Here is a 19083-nt window from a genome sequence, read left to right as displayed (position 1 = left end):
TTGGCTGATAAATGTACTGTGTTAAATGGTATAAGGAGCTTCTTGACTGTAACACTCTGCCTTGATGACCCCATTCTTGATCTGGCTTTGCTGATCAGTTTAAGAGATTAGCCAACTTGTGATCTGAACTAAACAGGATCCATGAGACATATGTTCCTGTGTTTACTAGCTGGGCCTGTATGGCATTAAATGAGAGCTGAAAGCAGCAGATACAGTAGCTGGCATGGCTATAAAGTGCCAGCAGGGCATGGGTACAAGCGCCAGTGGTGCCACCTGTGATTGGGGCTGTACAGATAGAATTCTATGTGTATCAGTCTCATTACCTGACTCACAGCGGATGTGACTTTGTTCCCCTTTCTTCTCTTCTGGCTGCTGCTAATACCATGTGCAGGGGGAGGTGGGCTCTGCTCTGCTCTCCTCCTCTCTGCTGTGCTCTGGGGCTGGGCTGGCAACACAGAGCTGGACAAAAGGAATAAACCCTGACATAAGCTCAGTCACTCATGCTATGTGTGTGTTTGGGTAAAAGCTCTCAGCAGGGTAAGGTCATGGTTGTCCCCTATATAATACTCTAACACTGGGATTTAACTCACTGCAGCTGCCTGTTAGAGAGCTACAGATTATATAGATATATTATTTATCATTCAGTCTTTATTCTGGGCTCTCTGTAAACTAAATAATACATTTTGTTGCCATCTATTACAATAAACATATAAAAAACAACAGAGTTAGTTACATGTTGTATACTATTTAGTTTAAGCAAAAGCTGTCCATAGCTTTTTTATACACACATACACTTATGTGCACATTATACACACATACACTTATATCCACACTCACTGCACAGTGCACATTATACACACATACACTTATATCCACACTCACTGCACAGTGCACATTATACACACATACACTTATATCCACACTCACTGCACAGTGCACATTATACACACATACACTTATATCCACACTCACTGCACAGTGCACATTATACACACATACACTTATATCCACACTCACTGCACAGTGCACATTATACACACATACACTTATATCCACACTCACTGCACAGTGCACATTATACACACATACACTTATATCCACACTCACTGCACAGTGCACATTATACACACATACACTTATATCCACACTCACTGCACAGTGCACAGTGCACATTATACACACATACACTTATATTCACACTCACTGCACAGTGCACATACACACATACACTTATATCCACACTCACTGCACAGTGCACATTATACACACATACACTTATATCCACACTCACTGCACAGTGCACATTATACACACATACACTTATATCCACACTCACTGCACAGTGCACATTATAAACACATACACTTAAATCCACACATTATACACAGACTCACACACACTACACTTGCATATTCACACACTGCACAAACATACAAGGCACATTGCTCACAGACACATTATACACACACATATAAGGCAAATTACACACAGACACACACTACACAAACATACAAGGCACATTACACACAGACCCACACACTACACAAACATACAAGGCACATTTCACACAGACCCACACACTATACAAATATACAAGGCACATTACACACAGACCCACACACTGCACAAATACACAAGGCACATTACACACAGACCCACACACTGCACAAACATACAAGGCACATTGCTCACAGACACATTATACACAAACATACAATGCACATTACACACAGACACACACTACACAAACATATAAGGCACATTGCACACAGACACACACACTACACAAATATACAAGGCACATTACACAGAGACACATTTTACACAAACATACAATGAACATTACACACAGACATACACTACACAAACATATAAGGCACATTACACACAGACACACACTACACAAACATATAAGGCACATTGCACACAGACACACAGAATTCACAAACATATAAGGCACATTGCACACAGACACACACACTACACAAACATACAAGGCGCATTACACACAGACACATTATACACAAACATACAAGGCACATTACACACAGACACACACTACACAAACATATAAGGCACATTGCACACAGACTACACAAACATATAAGGCGCATTACACACAGACACATTATACACAAATAGTGATGTCGCGAACCTAAAAATTTCGGTTCGTGAACGGCGGACTCGAACTTCCGCAAATGTTCGCGAACCGGGCGAACCGCCATTGACTTTAATAGGCAGGCGAACTTTAAAACCCACAAGGACTCTTTCTGGCCACAATAGTGATGGAATAGTTGTTTCAAGGGGACTAACACCTGGACTGTGGCATGCCGGAGGGGATCCATGGCAAAACTCCCACGGAAAATTACATAGTTGATGCAGAGTCTGGTTTTAACCCATAAAGGGCCTAAATCACCTAACATTCCTAAATTGTTTGGAATAACGTGCTTTAAAACATCAGGTATGATGTTGTATCGATCAGGTAGTGTAAGGGTTACGCCCGCTTCACAGTGACAGACCAAACTCCCCGTGTAACGCACCACAAACAACCACAAACAGTCCATTTGCACAACCACGAGATAGATAGATTTGATAGATAGATACATAGATTAAATAGATCAATAGATGCAATATACATATGATAGATACAAATTACATAGATCAATCGATGCAATATACATTTGATAGATACGAATTACATAGATCAAAAGATGCAATATACATTTGATGGATACAAATTACATAGATCAATAGATGCAATATATATTTGATAGATACGATTGATAGTCAGATAGATTCGATAGATAAATAGATAGATTTGATAGATATATAATTTCCCTGACAGAGTATAACAATAAAACATGCGGTCTGGGACCCGTGGTGTGTTAAGTAGTACTATTCTTAGCAGTTTACTACCTGTTACTCCCCCTATCGGGGGAGGTCTATATGGCCTGCATTTTTGGAGCAGGGAGATGGAAGAAGATGCTTGGTCTGTTCTCCTACTTCAAATTTGGCCGAAACACAAGTGGCTGTCACAAAACAGTCCGGCCACGAGATTGATAGATAGATATACATAGATTGATAGTTAGATAGAATCGATAGAAGATAAATAGATAGATTTGATAGATATATAATTACCCTGACAAAGTATAATAATAAAACATGCGGTCTGGGACCCATGGTAACTAGGTTGTGTTAAGTAGTACTATTCTTAGCAGTTTAATCCCTGTTACTCCCCATATCAGGGGAGGTCTATATGGCCTGCCTGATTACCCTGACAAAGTATAACAATAAAACATGCGGTCTGGGACCCATGGTAACTAGGTTGTGTTAAGTAGTACTATTCTTAGCAGTTTAATCCCTGTTACTCCCCCTATAGGGGTAGGTCTGTATGGCCTGCCTGATTACCCTGACAAAGTATAACGATAAAACATGCGGTCTAGGACCCATGGTAACTAGGTTGTGTTAAGTAGTACTATTCTTAGCAGTTTAATCCCTGTTACTCCCCCTATCGGGGGAGGTCTGTATGGCCTGCCTGATTACCTTGACAAAGTATAACAATAAAACATGCGGTCTGGGACCCATGGTAACTAAATTGTGTTAAGTAGTACTATTTTTAGCAGTTTAATCCCTGTTACTCCCCCTATCGGGGGAGGTCTATATGGCCTGCCTGATTACCCTGACAAAGTATAACAATAAAGCATGCGGTCTGGGACCCATGGTAACTAGGTTGTGTTAAGTAGTACTATTCTTAGCAGTTTAATCCCTGTTACTCGCCCTATCGGGGGAGGTCTATATGGCCTGCCTGATTACCCTGACAAAGTATAATAATAAAACATGCGGTCTGGGACCCATGGTAACTAGGTTGTGTTAAGTAGTACTATTCTTAGCAGTTTAATCCCTGTTACTCCCCCTATCGGGGGAGGTCTATATGGCCTGCCTGATTACCCTGACAAAGTATAACAATAAAACATGTGGTCTGGGACCCATGGTAACTAGGTTGTGTTAAGTAGTACTTTTCTTAGCAGTTTAATCCCTGTTACTCCCCCTATCGGGGGAGGTCTATATGGCCTGCCTGATTACCCTGACAAAGTATAACGATAAAACATGCGGTCTGGGACCCATGGTAACTAGGTTGTGTTAAGTAGTACTATTCTTAGCAGTTTAATCCCTGTTACTCCCCCTATCGGGGTAGGTCTGTATGGCCTGCCTGATTACCCTGACAAAGTATAACGATAAAACATGCGGTCTAGGACCCATGGTAACTAGGTTGTGTTAAGTAGTACTATTCTTAGCAGTTTAATCCCTGTTACTCCCCCTATCGGTGGAGGTCTGTATGGCCTGCCTGATTACCTTGACAAAGTATAACAATAAAACATGCGGTCTGGGACCCATGGTAACTAAGTTGTGTTAAGTAGTACTATTTTTAGCAGTTTAATCCCTGTTACTCCACCTATCGGGGATTACCCTGACAAAGTATAACAATAAAACATGTGGTCTGGGACCCATGGTAACTAGGTTGTGTTAAGTAGTACTTTTCTTAGCAGTTTAATCCCTGTTACTCCCCATATCGAGGGAGGTCTATATGGCCTGCCTGATTACCCTGACAAAGTATAACAATAAAGCATGCGGTCTGGGACCCATGGTAAATAGGTTGTGTTAAGTAGTACTATTCTTAGCAGTTTAATCCCTGTTACTCGCCCTTTCGGGGGAGGTCTATATGGCCTGCCTGATTACCCTGACAAAGTATAATAATAAAACATGCGGTCTGGGACCCATGGTAACTAGGTTGTGTTAAGTAGTACTATTCTTAGCAGTTTAATCCCTGTTACTCCACCTATCGGGGGAGGTCTATATGGCCTGCCTGATTACCCTGACAAAGTATAACAATAAAACATGCGGTCTGGGACACATGGTAACTAGGTTGTGTTAAGTAGTAATATTCTTAGCAGTTTAATCCCTGTTACTCCCCCTATCGGGGGAGGTCTATATGGCCTGCATGATTACCCTGATAAAGTATAACAATAAAACATGCTGTCTTACCCATGGTAAGGTTACTTCTTTTTGTACAAGTAGGGCATCGATTTTAGGAACCCGGAGATAATTTTTAGGAACCGGGAGATGGAAAAAGATGCTTGGACACCCAGTACAGGTCGTTCTCCTTCAGCCTTTTTATACTTGGGTCCCCGAACCTCAACAGAAACAACAGCATGAAACACCACATATGCCATCATTTTGCACAATAGAGTACAGGTATGGCATCGATTTTAGGAACCCGGAGATAATTTTTAGGAACCGGGAGATGGAAAAAGATGCTTGGACACCCAGTACAGGTCGTTCTCCTTCAGCCTTTTTATACGAGGGTCCCCAACCCTCAACAGGGCAAGTAGGGCATCGATTTTAGGAACCCGGAGATAATTTTTAGGAACCGGGAGATGGAAAAAGATGCTTGGACACCCAGTACAGGTCGTTCTCCTTCAGCCTTTTTATACTTGGGTCCCCGAACCTCAACAGAAACAACAGCATGAAACACCACATATGCCATAATTTTGCACAATAGAGTACAGGTATGGCATCGATTTTAGGAACCCGGAGATAATTTTTAGGAACCGGGAGATGGAAAAAGATGCTTGGACACCCAGTACAGGTCGTTCTCCTTCAGCCTTTTTATACGAGGGTCCCCAACCCTCAACAGAAACAACAGCATGAAACACCACATATGCCATCCTTTTGCACAATAGAGTACAGGTATGGCATCGATTTTAGGACCCCGGAGATAATTTTTAGGAACCGGGAAATTGAAAAAACATGCTTGGACACCCAGTACAGGTTGTTCTACATCAGCCTTTTTATATGAAGGTCCACGACCCTCAAAATGCACAACAGCATGAAATACCACATATGCCATCCTTTTGCACAATTGAGTACAGGTATGGCATCGATTTTAGGAACCAGAAGATTATTTTTAGGAACCGGGAGATGGAAAAAGATGCTTGGTCAGTGCTCCTACTTCAAATTTGGGGCACTGCGTGTGCAATCTACTGTGCCACCAGATATGAGTGGTGTGTTAAGTAGTACTATTCTTAACAGTTTAATCACTGTTATGTTCCTTTTTTTTTGGTTTGGGTTTTGTAGCCACAGTGGAGCACCAGAGGCCAGAAAAATTAGGCATGTACAAATGCCTGAAAAATTAGGTATTGTTGCAGCCGCTGCTGTAGCAGCGGCCAGAAAAATTGATGTTTGTTTGACAGTTAGAAAGTGCCCTAAAACATTGCGGCTTGAACCCTAGTTGTTGGCGGATAAGTCACGCAAGTCATCCGGCATTCGAAAATAAAATACAGCAGCGTGTGTACCATTTGTAGCCCAAGGCAGCTCGTCATCTCATCATGCCTTTTTTACTCTAATGTATCGCACAATGTCAATCCCTTCGGGATCCATCCCTCATTCATTTTAATAAAGGTGAGATAATCAAGACTTTTTTGACCTAAGCGACTTCTCTTCTCATTGACAATACCTCCTGCTGCACTGAAGGTCCTTTCTGACAGGACACTTGAAGCGGAGCAGGCCAGAAGTACGATTGCAAATTGTGATAGCTCAGGCCACAGGTCAAGCCTGCACACCCAGTAGTCAAGGGGTCCATCGCTCCTCAGAGTGTCGAGATCCGCAGTTAATGCGAGGTAGTCTGCTACCTGTCGGTTGAGTGTTTCTCTGAGGCTGGATCCCGAAGGGCTGTGGCTTTGCATAGGAGTTAAAAAGGTCCGCAAGTTCTCCATCAACAACACATCTGGAAAGTGTCCTGTCCTTGCCGGCGTGGTCGTGGGAGGAGGATTACTTTCATCTCTTCCCCTGTTAGATTCCCGTTGTGCTGTGACATCACCCTTATATGCTGTGTAAAACATACTTTTGAATTTATTTTTGAACTGCTCCATCCTTTCCGACTTGCGGGAATTCTGTAACATTTCAGTCACTTTATGCTTATACCGGGGGTCTAGTAGCGTGGACAGCCAGTACAGGTTGTTTTCCTTCAGCTTTTTTATACGAGGGTCCCTCAACAGGCACGACAGCATGAAAGACCCCATTTGCACAAGGTTGGATGCCGAGCTAATCATGTCCCGTTCCTTGTCCTCACTGATCTCACTGAAGTTATCTTCTTCCCCCCAGCCACGTACAACACCACGGGAACCAGATAGGTGACAACAACGAACACCCTGGGATGCCTGTTGTGCTTGGTCTTCCTCCTCCTCCTCAAAGCCACATTCCTCCTCTGACTCCTCTTCCTCACAATCCTCTTCCTGCGTTTCCGCTGGTCCAGCAAGCGATACTGATAAGGCTGTTTCTGGTGGTGATGGACACCACAACTCTTCCTCTTCCTCTTCACGCTCATCTACTGCCTGATCCAGCACTCTTCACAGGGCACGCTCCAGGAAGAAAACAAATGGTATGATGTCGCTGATGGTGCCTTTGGTGTGACTGACTAGGTTTGTCACCTCCTCAAAAGGATGCATGAGCCTACAGGCATTGCAAATGAGAGTCCAGTAACGTGGCAAAAAAATCCCCAGCTCCCCAGAGGCTGTCCTAGCACCCCGGTCATACAAATACTCGTTAACAGCTTTTTCTCTCGGCCTGAAAGCCGAGAGTCACACTGCACCAGCACTCCTGTCCATCCTGAATGCACAGGTGGATCAGTGGCTGACTCCGCACCAACTGGAGATTGGCAAAGTTGTTTCTGACAACGGAAGTAATTTGGTGGCAGCATTGAAATTGGGCAAGTTGACACATGTGCCGTGCATGGCACATGTGTGTAATTTGATTGTGCAACGATTTGTGCATAAGTACCCAGGCTTACAGGACATCCTGAAGCAGGCCAGGAAGGTGTGTGGCCATTTCAGGCATTCCTACACGGCCATGGCGCACTTGTAAGATATCCAGCGGCGAAACAACCTGCCAGTGAGGCGCTTGATTTGCGACAGCCCGACACGGTGGAATTCAACACTCCTAATGTTCGACCGCCTGCTCCAACAAGAAAAAGCTGTTAACGAGTATTTGTATGACCGGGGTGCTAGGAATGCCTGAAATGGCCACACACCTTCCTGGCCTGCTTCAGGATGTCCTGTAAGCCTGGGTACTTATGCACAAATCGTTGCACAATCAAATTACACACATGTGCCATGCACGGCACATGTGTCAACTTGCCCAATTTCAATGCTGCCACCAAATTACTTCCATTGTCAGAAACAACTTTGCCAATCTCCAGTTGGTGCGGAGTCAGCCACTGATCCACCTGTGCATTCAGGATGGACAGGAGTGCTGGTGCGGTGTGACTCTCGGCTTTCAGGCAAGTCAACCCCAAGATGGCGTGACACTGCCGTATCCGGGATGTTGAATAGTACCTGGGCAGCTGGGGGGTGCCGTTGATGTGTAGCAAGACGCAGCAGCAGAAGAGGACTCAGCTGAGGAAGAGGTTATGGAAGAGGATGGAGTAGGAGGAGTAGAGGAGGTAGCAGCAGGCCTGCCTGCAAGTGGTGGTGGTGTCACCAACTCCTCTGCAGAGACACGCATTCCATGCTTGTCAGCCGTCAGCAGGTTTACCCAATGCGCAGTGTAGGTGATATACCTGCCCTGACCATGCTTTGCAGACCAGCTATCAGTGGTCAGATGGACCCTTGCCCCAACGCTGTGTGCCAGACATGCCATTACTTCCTTTTGCACAATTGAGTACAGGTTGGGGATTGCCTTTTGTGAAAAGAAATTTCGGCCGGGTACCTTCCACTGCGGTGTCCCAATAGCAACAAATTTTTTGAACGCCTTAGACTCCACCAGCTTGTATGGTAAAAGCTGGCGGGCTAAGAGTTCAGACAAGTAAGCTGTCAGACGCCGGGCAAGGGGGTGACTTTGGGAAATTGGCTTCTTACACTCAAACATGTCCTTGACAGACACCTGACTGTGGGCAGATGACCAGGAACTGCTACGTAAGAGAGACTGAGTGGAGGATGGTTTAGAGGGGGCAAGGAGGACAGCAGTGGTTGACGTGGCTGAAGATGATGGACCAGGAGGAGGATGGCGGCTTTGAGTTAGTGTGCTGCTTCTACTCATGTGTTTGTGATGTGAGACCATGTGCCTTCGCAAAGCAGTTGTACCTAGGTGGGTGTTGGACTTCCCATGACTCAGTTTCTTTTGGCACAGGTTGCAAATGGCATCGCTGTTGTCAGAGGCAGACACACAAAAAAATGCCACACTGCTGAGCTCTGCAATGACGGCATTCTGGTGGTGGCAACAGCATGCGTTGATTGGCGTGCTGTCTGGCTGACCCCGGGTGCCGATGCATGCTGTCTGACTGTGCCACTAGCTCCTTGCGACGACCTCCCCCTGCTTCCAACTCGTCTCCTCCTCCTCCTCTCTGTCTCCCCATCTGAACTTTCCCCCTCTTCTTCTTCTCTTCTAGCGGGCACCCACATGACATCCACGGACACATCATCATCAACCGCTTCACTTGTATCTGACAAATCAACAAAGGAAGCAGCAGCGGGTACAACATCATCATCACACCGTACATCCATGTCTGTAATGCTGCCTGACTGAGACATATCACTGTTATCTACATCCTCTGTCAATGATGGTTGCACATCTTTCATTTCTTCCAACTGATGTGTCAATAACTCCTCTGACAGATCAAGTGAAGTGGCTGTGGTGCTAGTGTTGGTGGTGGCGGCAGGCGGGCGAGTGGCACTGGTCACTTGAGAGGTGCCCGAAGCTAAGCTGGAGGTGGATGGTGCGTCAAGGTTAGGAGCGGAAGCTGTAGAAGATTGGGTGTCCTGTGTTAGCCATTCAACTAGGACCTCCTCAGAACTTTTCACGTCCATGGCACGTGGCCTCTGAACACTGTGCATAGTTGTAGGGTCTAAGGGAATCACAGCACCATGACCACGACGGCACCTGCGGGGTGGCCTGCCTCTGCCTGTCATTTTTTTTTAAATGTACACTTACACTACTATTAAACAAATTATGAGTGGTGGCACTGGGCAAGTGGGCACAGTATACGCTGTGAGCCTGACACAAAAAAGCAGACTGATGTTTCAAAGTCAAAAATGTTTATTTTTTAAATATTAAAAGTACTGTTAAAACAAATATGAGTGGTGCCACTAACTTGGCAAGTGGGGCTGGCACACACGCTGGCAGGCAGGCAACTTCAATTAGATTACAATAGTAGACTGATGTTTCACAGTCAAAAAAGTTTTTTTATTAAATATTGACACTACTGTTATAACAAATATGAGTGGTGGCACTAGTTGGCAAGTGGGATTGGCACACACGCTGGCTGGCAGGCAACTGCAATTAGATTGCACTAGCTGACTGATGTTTCACAGTCAAAAAAGTTTTTGTTTGAAATATTTACACTACTGTTACAACAAATATAAGTGGTGCCACTAACTTGGCAAATGGAGCTTGGCACACATGCTGGCAGGCAGGCAACTTCAATTAGATTACAATAGCAGACTGATGTTTCACAGTCAAAAAAGTTTTTTTTTAAAATATTTACAATACTGTTATAACAAATATGATTGGTGGCACTAGTTGGCAAGTGGGCCTGGCACACACGCTGGCAGGCAGGCAACTGCAATTCAATTGCACTAGCAGACTGATGATTCACAGTCAAAAAAGTTTTTATTTTAAATATTTACACTACTGTTATAACAAATATGATTGGTGGCACTAGTTGGCAAGTGGGCCTGGCACACACGCTGGCAGGCAGGCAACTTCAATTAGATTACACTAGCAGACTGATATTTCACAGTCAAAAAAGTTGTTTTTTTAAATATTTACACTACTGTTATAACAAATATGATTGGTTGCACTAGTTGGCAAGTGGGCCTGGCACACACGCTGGGAGGCAGGGAACTGCAATTAGATTACACTAGCTGACTGATGTTTCACAGTCAAGAAAGTTTTTTTTAAAATATTTACAATACTGTTATAACAAATATGATTGGTGGCACTAGTTGGCAAGTGGGCCTGGCACACACGCTGGCAGGCAGGCAACTGCAATTCAATTGCACTAGCAGACTGATGATTCACAGTCAAAAAAGTTTTTATTTTAAATATTTACAATACTGTTATAACAAATATGATTGGTGGCACTAGTTGGCAAGTGAGCCTGGCACACACACTGGGAGGCAGGTAACTGCAATTAGATTACATTAGCTGACTGATGTTTCACAGTCAAATTTTTTTTTAAATATTTACAATACTGTTATAACAAATATGATTGGTGGCACTAGTTGGCAAGTGGGCCTGGCACACACACTGGCAGGCAGGCAACTGCAATTCAATTGCACTAGCAGACTGATGATTCACAGTCAAAAAAGGTTTTATTTTAAATATTTACAATACTGTTATAACAAATATGATTGGTGGCACTAGTTGGCAAGTGGGCCTGGCACACACGCTGGGAGGCAGGCAACTGCAATTAGATTACACTAGCTGACTGATGTTTCACAGTCAATTTTTTTTTTTTAAATATTTACAATACTGTTATAACAAATATGATTGGTGGCACTAGTTGGCAAGTGGACCTGGCACACACGCTGGCAGGCAGGCAACTTCAATTAGATTACACTAGCAGACTGATGTTTCACAGTCAAAAAAGTTTGTTTTTTTAATATTTACACTACTGTTATAACAAATATGATTGGTGGCACTAGTTGGCAAATGGGCCTGGCACACACGCTGGGAGGCAGGCAACTGCAATTAGATTACACTAGTTGACTAATGTTTCACAGTCAAAATTTTTTTTTTTAAATATTTACAATACTGTTATAACAAATATGATTTGTGACACTAGTTGGCAAGTGGGCCTGGCACACACACTGGCAGGCAGGCAACTGCAATTTAATTGCACTAGCAGACTGATGATTCACAGTCAAAAAAGTTTTTATTTTAAATATTTACAATACTGTTATAACAAATATGATTGGTGGCACTAGTTGGCAAGTGGGCCTGGCACACACGCTGGCAGGCAGGCAACTGCAATTCAATTGCACTAGCAGACTGATGATTCACAGTCAAAAAAGTTTTTATTTTAAATATTTACACTACTGTTATAACAAATATGATTTGTGACACTAGTTGGAAAGTGGGCCTGGCACACACGCTGGCAGACAGGCAACTGCAATTAAATAACACTAGCAGACTGATGTAAAAGTTTTTTTTTTTAAAAAGTTACACTAATGTTACAACAGATAGGAGTGGTGGCACTGAGGATGGAAGTAGGCACAGTATATGCTGGCAGCCTGACACACAGGCTGGCACTAGTGGCAGGCTGGCCTGGCAACTAAAATTAAATAACACTAGAAGACTGATGTAAAAGTTTTTTTTTTTAAAAATGTACCCTAATGTTACACCAGATATAAGTGGTGGAAAACAGAGCTATTAATCAAAGTATATGATGTGGGCCTGACACACAGGCCTGATGGAAAATTAAATTAGATTACACTAGCAAAATGATGTAAAAGTTTTTTTTTTTAAATTTACACTAATGTTAACCAGATATCAGTGGTGGCACAGAAGAATTAATCACAGTATATGATGTGGGCCTGACACACAGGCCTGATAGAAAATGAAATTAGATTACACTAGCAAAATAATGTAAAATTTTTTTTTTTTAAATTTACACTAATGTTAACCAGATATCAGTTGTGGCACTAATCACAGTATATGCTCTGAGCCTCACACACAGGCTGACAGGCAGGCAAATGCAAATAAAAACAAAATTAAAAAAATTAAAAAAAAAATGAAGTTCTAGCCCTAAAAAGGGCTTTTTGGGCTGAAGTTCTAGCCCTAAAAAGGTCTTTTTGGGGTGCTGTCCTTACAGCAGAGATTAGATGAGTCCTTCAGGACTGCAGTGGACACTAAATACACTAGCCTAGCTATCTATTTCCCTTTAAATTCAGCAGCCCTAAAATGGCTGCTGCCCAGGAGCTGGGAGGCTCTGTGAGGGAGGGTCTGCTGCTGATTGGCTGAAATGTGTCTGCAGACTGTGAGATACAGGGTCAAAGTTTCCTCAATGTTGACGAAGAGGGGGCGGCTCGAACATCGCATATGTTCGCCTGCCGCGATGACCAGTTCGCGACATCACTATACACAAACATACAAGGCGCATTACACACAGACACATACACTACACAAACATACAAGGCGCATTACACACAGACACATTATACACAAACATACAAGGCACATTACACACAGACACTACACAAACATACAAGGCGCATTACACACAGACACATTATACACAAACATACAAGGCACATTACACACAGACACACACTACACAAACATATAAGGCACATTGCACACAGACACACTACACAAACATATAAGGCACATTGCACACAGACACACACACTACACAAACATACAAGGCACATTACACACAGACACATTATACACAAACATACAAGGCACATTACACACAGACACACACTACACAAACATATAAGGCACATTGCACACAGACACACACACTACGCAAACATACAAGGCACATTACACACAGACACACACACTGCACAAACATATAAGGCACATTACACACTGACACACACTACACAGGCACATTGCACACAGACACACACACTTCACAAACATAAGGCCCATTGCACACAGACACACACACTACACAAACATATAAGGCACATTACACACAGACACACACTACACAAACATAAAAGGCACATTACACACAGACACAGACTACACAAACATACAAGGCACATTACACACTGACACACACTACACAAACATACAAGACACATTACACATATACACACACACACTACACAAACATATAAGGCACATTGCACACAGACACACTATACATAAACATACAAGGCACATTACACACTGACACACACTACACAAACATACAAGGCACATTACACATAGACACACACACTACACAAACATACAAGGCACATTACACACAGACACACACTACACAAACATACAAGGCACATTGCACACATACACACACTACACAAACATACAAGGCACATTGCACACATACCCACACTACACAAATATACAAAGCACATTGCACACAGACACACAATACACAAACATACAAGGCATATTGCACACAGGCACACAATGCTTTTTTCTTTCATCCTATTGACTGATTTGAATTTGAAGATTCAAATCAGCCAATAGGAATGCAAGTGTACCCCTATATAAAAGAGGTAGCTTGCATTCACTATTCAGTGTGCGCCTGGAGACCTCATGAAGAGGACCTCTGTGTTGAAGGTCTGAAGAGGACCACCAACGTCGCCGCCAGCCTCGCTGCCACCACCACCAGGATGAAGATAGAAGATGGACCACCGCCAGGCTCAAGATGGAAAAAGATGGATTGCCGCAATGAAGATGGACCGCTGCCAATCATCACGGAGTTAGTGTTAGGTTTTTTTTTTTATTTTTAGAGTGGGTTTTTAAATTTAGCTCTTTTTTAAAAACATTTGGGCAACAAAAGAGCTGAATGCCCTTTTAAGGGCAATGCCCACCCAAATGCTCTTTTTGGGGCAATAGGTAGTTTAGGATTTTTTTAGTTAGGTTTTTTTATTTTAAGGAGGTGGGGGGTTGTAATTTTAGGGGGTTAGTGTTTTTTTTAAGCAAAAGAGCTGTTCGTTTTAGGGCAATGCCCTACAAAAGGGCCTTTTAAGGGCTATTGGGGGTTTATTTTAGAAAAGGGTTTTTTTTTATTTTGGGGTGGATTTTTTTAAGGTATATTAGAATAGGATAAAAAAAATTCTAATGTTAGGATTTTTTATTCAGTAATAGTGTTTTTTTTTTTTAAAGGTAAGATTAGGTTTTTATTTAATTTTACAGTTGTTTTTTTATTTTACGGTAGTTAGGATTTTTTAGGGGTATTTTAATTTGAGTTAAGTTAGGGGGTGTTAGGTTAGGGGGTTTAGGTGCTAGTTTATAGGGTTGCGTTGCAGGGGGATGGTGGTTTAGGAATATATAGTTTATTTCAATACTTTGTATTGTGGGAGGATGGCGGTATAGGGGTTAATAGTTTATTTAGATACTTTGCGTTCTGGGTGTATGTCTGTTTAGGGGTTAATAGTATTATTTATTTATTACAATGTGGGGGATGGTGGATTAGGGGTTAATAGTTTATTTAGATACTTTGCGTTCTGGGTGGATGTCTGTTTAGGGGTTAATGGTATTATTTATTTATTACTATGTGGGGGGGTGGATTAGGAGTTGACAGTTTATTTAGGTACTTTGCAATGTGGGGGGATGGTGGTTCATGGCTTAATAGTATTATTTATTTATTTATTGCAATGTGGGGGGGGGGTGGCAAATTAGTGCAGTTTATGGGTGTAAGTGTAGTTTGTAATGTATTTTTATTGTGTTTCGTGAAATTTTTTATTTTCGGAAACCAGTTTACCACAGCTCTTTGATTGCAGTAAGGATTGAAGTGGAAAAGGCAATTGCGCTAACACAATCACAATTTTGCTGAATTTATAATATCAGCAGAAGGAAAATGAAATAACGATTTTGCTAGCAGAAAACCGTTTGTGCCGCACTTGTATGTAATCTAGCCGTTCACGTGCCTTATGAAACCGTTGCATAAAGTGGGGTTGAAAAAGGATTAAGTGATGCATCTTTGGTAAAGAGACCATTTACAAAGCAGAATTATCAGCTATATGTAAATAAACACTAAGGACAATCCTTCTTTGCTTGTGGATGTAAGCACTGATAAAGGAAAGTTCTGTTCTTACCTAGTACAGCTAAATTAAAATGGCAATGTCTGTCATTATGTGTGTGTGTGTATGTAATATATATAGTATTTAAGTATACAGCATGTCTGTCAACCAGTATAGTTGTAGGAATTGTCAGCCACCAGTGAGCAATCTATCTCTATTTTAATCCACTTTTCATGCAAAATATTTAAACGTGTCTCTTTTATATGCAGGATAAGAATTGTTTTAAAGGGACACTGAACCCAATTTTTTTCTTTTTGTGATTCAGATTGAGCATGCAATTTTAAGCAACTTTCTAATTTACTCCTATTATCAATTTTTCTTCGTTCTCTTGCTATCTTTATTTGAAAAAAAAAAGACATCTAAGCTATTTTTTGGTTGAGGACACTGGGCAGCACTTGCTTATTGGTGGGTGATTTTATTCACAATTCAGCAAGAACAATACAGGTTGTTCACCAAAAATGGACCGGCATCTAAACTTACATTCATACATTACATTTTCAAATAAAAACACCAAGAGAATGAAAAACATTTGATAATAGGAGTAAATTATAAAGTTGCTTAAAATGGCATGCTCTATCTGAATCACGAAAGAAAACAATTGGGTTCAGTGTCCCTTTAAGTGTAATGTTTTATTTATTGAATAATCAGTGAAAACCAAGATCCATATCAAGCTTACTTAAATGGAAATAAAAGTGTAAAAAATGCCCTAATGCATTTTATTATTGTATTATTACTTGTCTGCAGAAGGTTCTTTTGGTATCTTTATTTGAAAAGCAGGAATTTAAGCGTAGGAGCCAGCCCATTTTTTGGTTCGGGACCCTGGGTAGTACTTGCTGATTGGTGGCTACATTTAGCGCTTACTGATTAGTGGTTACATTTAGCCACCAATCAGCAAGATGCTGAATCCAAAATGAGCTGGCTCCTAAGCTTAGATGACTGCTTTTCAAATAAAGAGTCTAAGAGAACGAAGACAAATTGATAATAGGAGTAAATTAGAAAGTTGCTTAAAACTGCTGCTCTATCTGAATCATTAAAGAAAAACAAATTGGGTTTTATATCCCTATCATATCATATTTCACTACTGGGACATATACACATGACATATACATCTGCAGCCACCAATCAGCAACTAGCTCCCAGTAATGCATTGCTGCTCCCAAGAATACCTAGGTATGCTTTTCAACAAAGGAGGCCAAACAAACATTGTAAATGTGGCAATAGAAATAAATTAAAGGGCTCTATCTGGATTATAAAAGTGTCATTTAGACTTGTATGTAATTTTATCACCCCCATGCTTACTTACCTCAGTAGTGCATGTAGCTTAAAGGGACAATGTTCAGGCAATCAGCTGATACGTGATAGTTTTATTTAGATCTCCTGAAGGGACATCCTTTCAGATGGGCAGCTCTGTCTCTCTCTCTCTCCCTCTCATTGCAAGGTTGATTTCTGCTGCAGCTTTTTGTCTGCGTACCTTTTCTATATCCAATACTGCAACATTACCATTTTTTTGTATAGATGGCGCTTTAAACAGGCAAGAAAAGCTATTTCAATTGAGAAAATAAAGGTAATGGGGCTAACTGTAAGCAAATTAAAACACTTCAGCAGGTAAAACCGATTACTGGAATCACATTAAAGGGAAGAGAATGATATCGTACAAGGTACCTTAAGTATCATCACACACACTTTCGCTTCAGAAAAGACTATAAAACATTCATCAATTTGCTTTTGGCGAGCTCGCAGTAGCAATTAGCAATCAGGTCAGATCTCAAAAGTTTCAAAATTACACCCTATTGCCCCAAAAATAAAGTATATATATAAAAATGTAGCATTTTTTTTAAATTAAAAACCCCCCTGCAAAAAGCAGTTATGAGGGGTTAAAGTTGGCAGGTACGGGATGTTAGAGAAAAACGTCACTGAAAAATGCCTTTACATAGTGGTCTATGGGAACTGTGTGTTGCCTGTAAATATATATGTATATGCTCATATACATATATATATATATTTATGTGTTAATATGCTCATGTACTGTGTATGTGTGTGTGTGTGTGTGTGTGTGTGTGTATATATATATATATATATATATATATATATATATATATATATATATATATATATATATATATATATATATATATATATTTGTGTTTATATGCTCATATATATATGCTCATATACATATATATATATATATTTATGTGTTAATATGCTCATATACATATATATATATATATGTATGTATATTTATGTGTTAATATGCTCATCTACACACACACACACATATATATATATATATATATATATATATATATATATATTTATTTACAGGCAACACACAGTTCCCATATGTAAAGGCACTTTTCAGTGACGTTTTTCTCTAACATCCCGTACCTAACATCCTGTACATATATATTTATGTGTTTATATGCTCATATACATATATATATATATATATATATATATGTTAATATGCTCATACAAAAGAGTCAGAGAAACCCAGACAGTCAGACCAATAATAAATGCGATAACGGTACACCAGAGTTATACCCAGGATCCAAAACACCCCTCAGGGAGTTAGTAATAGAATAAGAGCCACTCACTGAACCAAAGTCAATGCCTTACTTTAGAAAACCGGAGTCACTACATCAGTTGTAGCCAGCCTGTGCCGCAGACGATCTCACTTCAAATCTCGCGGCTCACAGGATCTCCCCGATAGGCTCCGATGGTTACACAAAGTGCTCACGTCACTCATACACCCCCAGCGGAGTGAACATATCCCCAAAGCCGTAGAGTAAAAGGATTCGCTCCAAATGTTGCACCAGCCACTGGGTCGGATGTACTGGAACAATGTATAACAAAAGAAAGAGGAAAAATCTGACACCAGTATGATGGAAATAAAACCAGTCCTTTATTTGTAGAAAACTTTAAAATGAACACAGCAAACAGATATGTGAAAGGTCTTCACAGGCGCAGCACAAACAGGCTTACGCGTTTCGGATGAAAATCCGTAGTCACAGCCTATAGTGCTGACCCTCACACCTGCTTAAAACACATTTAAACAAATGCAATAGGTTAAAACAAATACACCGCCTCCATGAAACTGACCAATCACATTTAGTAAAAATCACATACCCCCCCATACATAGTGTTAGCTGCATATCATAGAAGAGATATCGCAATTTGAATGGACATAAGACCTCGCAAATAGCACAATAACACTATACCTGGTGCATATATGGAATACAATTTACAGGATTGTGATCATAACAGAATAATAATGTCATTTAGATAAACACTATATGATACATTCATAAAAATT

Source organism: Bombina bombina, chromosome 7, assembly GCF_027579735.1.
Source record: "Bombina bombina isolate aBomBom1 chromosome 7, aBomBom1.pri, whole genome shotgun sequence".
NCBI classification, from domain to species: domain Eukaryota; kingdom Metazoa; phylum Chordata; class Amphibia; order Anura; family Bombinatoridae; genus Bombina; species Bombina bombina.
The sequence above is the reverse complement of the archived record's forward strand: the minus strand, read 5'-3'. Positions refer to the sequence as shown.